The sequence below is a fragment of the Ornithorhynchus anatinus genome, chromosome 4 (assembly GCF_004115215.2).
Source record: "Ornithorhynchus anatinus isolate Pmale09 chromosome 4, mOrnAna1.pri.v4, whole genome shotgun sequence".
NCBI lineage: Eukaryota > Metazoa > Chordata > Mammalia > Monotremata > Ornithorhynchidae > Ornithorhynchus > Ornithorhynchus anatinus.
Genome location: NC_041731.1, coordinates 124,786,615 through 124,791,100, shown reverse-complemented (window position 1 = coordinate 124,791,100; position 4,486 = coordinate 124,786,615). Strand labels below are relative to the sequence as shown.

Genomic DNA, 4,486 nt, shown 5'->3' with positions numbered 1-4,486 from the left:
TTGAAGGCAGTGCAGTAAAAGCAATTAGAGGGTGAACAGTTGAAGATGACTGTCAGGGTCAGGGAGGGAAGAAGGGAGTGGGCAACTACCTTGAAAAGGTGAAAAGGGATGGGGTCAGATGTAGAGGTGGAAGTGGTAGATTTTGACTGAAGGCAGATAACTGCTTTTGAGATACTGCTGGGAAAGATGGGAAGGTTGCAGAAGGGGCAAGAGGAGGGAGGGATTGGAGAGAATCCGGGCGATTTCAGGGACATCACTCCTGATACTTCAAATTTTCTCAATAGAGTAGATGGCCAGATCGTTAGGGGCAAGAGATGGGGGAGGCTGGTGGAAAGGGGGTTTGAGGAGGGAGTTAAATGTCTGGAACAACTGGAGAGGCCAATGGCCATGGGAGTCAATAAAGATGGAGAAATCATTTGGCTGGGCAGAGGAGAGGGCAGAATTAAAACACGCAAGGATGAACTTGAGGTGACCGAGGTCGGCCTGATATCTGGATTCCTGCCATCAGCTCTCTGAAGCTCACGCAGAGAATCGAAGGAAGTGGACCGTGGAGGTTATGCAGAGCTTAGGGTAAACGGTATGATACTGAGGAAGGGATAGTGCATTAGTGAGTTGAGTTCTATAGAGAGGGAGGTGTTGAGGGTGTCAATTTGGTCATCAAGGGAAGGTGGTTTGGGTAGGGAGACTAAATAGAGCATGACAACTTGTCCTCAAAGTTGACAAGAGATTCCAACTATAATATCCCCTATCAAAAATGAAATAAAATTATCATTGCCCCCCGCCATAGAGGGTACATTTGAATATTTGCTTATTCATAAATTATCACATTTGATATCATTTGACATAAACTAATTTTCATTACGATCACAAGCACTAAAGAATTCCCACAAGGGAAACTTCATCTCGCTCATGACTAACTTGGCCCTGAGTAAACGCACTGTTCTGAAAAAGTTAGATCTACATATTAAAACCCTTTTTATATCTGTTGAAAAATGCATATCCTTTTTTATTTCGAATGTAGTATTTATAAGTTCTGTGAGCAGTGAGATTTCTTAGAAGAATGTTAAAATGAAACCAGCATTTGGGCATAAACCTTCCTGTGTTGGTTAAACATGACAATCTCTTCCCAGTTAGTGGAAAAACTAGTTTCTATCCAGAAAGTGCTTTGATATGTGGCTTCTAGACACTTGCGGCTTGACTTACATTCAGAGAAAAAATGTTTTCCTAAAGATCTGCCAGAAAGTAATACAATTGCCTGGGTTTATTTCTACCAAAAAATAGTCTACTAAGAGAAGAAGTGAGGATATTTATTAAGCACCTACTGAGTGTCATGCCCTGGATTTAGCACTTGTGAAAGTACAACAGAAGACAAGTTCCCCGCTCCCAGGGATTCTAACTCCAAACCACGTGCTGCTAATTGACAAGAGAAGCATTTCCAGGGTTGGAAAATAGGTTCCTTTGCAGGAAGGTTAAAGAAATCAGTGGGGTTCATCTTAGAGTAGAAACATATTTCCTTTCTTTGCTATTACTAAAACTTTCCATTCTCTTCTCTTGGAACAGAATAGGTGAAAGGTTACCTTCGTAACTCTTCAAGTTTATGAAGGTTTCTTCGGGGAGGAACATGACTGCTTATTTTGAGTTCACGGAGCACTTTATGGGCAAAGATTTTGGAAGAGCTACTAAACAGGGAGATTTTGCCGCAAAATGGGCTACTAAAGGAGGTTAGATATTTTCCATCCATGGTGTGTTTCAGGAAAGTGTCCTTGCTTCAGATTGATTGCGCTAATCCCAATCTCTTCTGTGTTATCTATGTACTTGGATATCATCCTTTAAGCACTTGATATCCACACTGACCCTCAGTCCCACAGCACATATGTATCCATAATTTATTTTAGAGTCTGTCTTCCCCTTTAGACTGGAAGCAGCATGGCTCAGTGGAAAGAGCTTGGGCTTCGGAGTCAGAGGTCATGAGTTCGACTCTCAGCTCTGCCACTTGTCAGCTGTGTGACTGTGGGCGAGTCACCTCACTTCTCTGTGCCTCAGTTTCCTCATCTGTAAAATGGGGATTAACTGTGAGCCTCTCGTGGGACAACCTGATTGCCCTGTATCTACCCCAGCGCTTAGAACAGTGCTCTGCACACAGTAAGCACTTAACAAATACCAACGTTATTATTATTATTAAGCTCCTCGTGGGCAGGGATCTCTTTTGTTTTTTCTTCAGTGGTATTTGGTAAGTGTTTTACTGTGAGCCAGGCACTGTATTGAGCGTTGGGATTCATTCATTCATAGATATAAGCTAATCAAGTTGGCCCCAGTTCCTGTCCCACATGAAATGGGAAGCAGCGTGGCTCAGTGGAAAGAGCCCGGGCTTTGGAGTCAGAAGTCGTGGGTTCTAATCCTAGCTCTGCCGCTTGCCAGCTGTGTGACTTTGGGCAAGTCACTTAACTTCTCTGTACCTCAGTTACCTCATGTGTAAAACGGGGATTAAAACTGTGAGCCCCACATGGGACCACCTGATCACCTTATATCCCCCAGCGCTTAGAACGGTGCTTTGCTCATAGTAAGCGCTTAACAAATACCACCATTTTTTATTTTATTTTATTTACGTGACTCACAGTCTTAATCCCCATTTCACATATGAGGTAAATGAGGCACAGAGAAGTGAAGCGACTTACCCAAGGTCACACCACAGACAAGTGACTGAGCCGGAATTAGAAGCCAGGTCCTTCTAACTCCCAGGCTTGTGCTCTGTCCACTAGGCCACGATCGCTCTACCAACTCATCGTACTGCCACTTGAGAAGCAGTATGACCTAGTAGAAAGAGTGCCTGGGAGAGTACCGTAACCTGAAGTGATTGAACTTGCAGCGGATGTACTATGAAATGGAATAGAGGAATATCCCGACTGCTATGTGGAGAGAGACAAAATGGAAGATGAGTGGGGACCACCAACTTCTTGCCCACGTCCTCCCTTGAAATTCCCTGCCTCTTCATATCTGACGGTCCAACATCCTCTCCACCACCAATACCCTCCTAAAATCACATCTCCCACAGATCTTCCCTACCTGTGCCCTCATTTCTCCTACCTACCTGTATTCCCTTCACTCTGTACTTCTTAAGTACTTGATACCCTAGCCCTACAGTACATGTGTCTTGCCTTATGCCATCAAGTCGTCTTCGACCCATAGCGACTCGATGGACACATCTCTCCCAGAACACCCCGCCGCCATCCCCCACCGTTCTGGTAGTGGATCCATAGAGTTTTCTTGGTAAAAATCCGGAAGTGGTTTACCATTGCCTCCTTCCGCACAGTAAACTTGAGTCTTCGCTCTTGATCCTCTCCCATGCCGCTGCTGCCCAGCACAGGTAGGTTTTGACTTGTAGCAGATCACCTTCCACTCGCTAGCCGCTGGCCAAGCTAGAAATGGAATGGGTAGGCCTCTGCTTTACTCTCCCTTCCCTAGCCAAAACTGGTAAAGTACTGGAAACTCTCCAGGTGTGATCCTGAGAGGGGAGTACTTATGTGCATGTCCTTATATTCTACAATTCTTCCTATCAGTAATTTATTTGATTGTCTCTCGCCCGCTGGAAAATGTAAGCTCCTTGTGGGCAGGATTTGCATCTCTCAACTCTACTGTATTGCACTTTCCTAAATGCTTAGTATACTTTTCTGCACCCGGTAAATGCTCAGTTAATAAATGAATTGATTGGAAGGGGAGAAGAGGGATAAAGGTGGGAACAGAGGGGGGGAAACGAAGATGAAACTCATCCTCTGCCTTCCACTGTTGGTTTCCACCATCTTCTCTCACACTGGCCAATTTTTTTTTCTTTTAAAAGGGCCTGCATCCCAGTATACTTTGGTCTTTGGAGTGAGAAATGTGCCAGGAAAACCCTAAAATGGGTGAGAGCAGACATTTATATTTTTAAGTTTATCCTGCTGAAATCAGATCATCTGGTCACTTTGTAGCCGTCTGCTTGGGGTGTTTTATACCCACATCGCAGCTACTCAATTATTCAATAAATACTATTTATTGAGTACTTACTTTTGCAGCACACTGTACTAAGTGCTTATTCATTCAATCATATTTATTAAGCACTTACTGTGTGCAAAGCACTGTATTAAGCACCTGGGAAAGTAAAATCCAACAATAAACAGTGATAATCCCCGCCGACAACAAGCTCACAGAGGGAGGGAGATAGACATCAAGTTACAGATATGTATGTAAGTACTGTGGGGCTGGGAGGGAGGAAGAGCAAAAGGAGAAAGTTAGGGTGATGCGGAAAGGAGTAGGAGATGAGGAAAAGTGGGGCTTAGTCTGGGAAGGCCCCTTGGAGGAGAAGGGCTTCAATAAGGTTTATGAGTGGGGGAGAGTCACTGTTTATCGGATTTGAGGAAGGAGGACATTCCAGGCCAGAGGCAGGAGGTGGACCAAGGGTTGGTGGTGTTATAGGCAACGGGGAAGTGTTAAAAGATCTGTCCAATTGATA

General features: G+C 44.3%; 1 non-coding gene across 1 annotated transcript; it reads right to left on the bottom strand.

Annotated features, from left to right (window-relative positions):
- Positions 1–3,374: 3,374 nt before the first annotated feature.
- Positions 3,375–3,512, bottom strand: LOC114811532. The gene has a single exon (XR_003759229.1). It is a non-coding gene; the product is annotated as a small nucleolar RNA SNORA7 (small nucleolar RNA).
- Between the last annotated feature and the right edge of the window lie 974 nt (positions 3,513–4,486).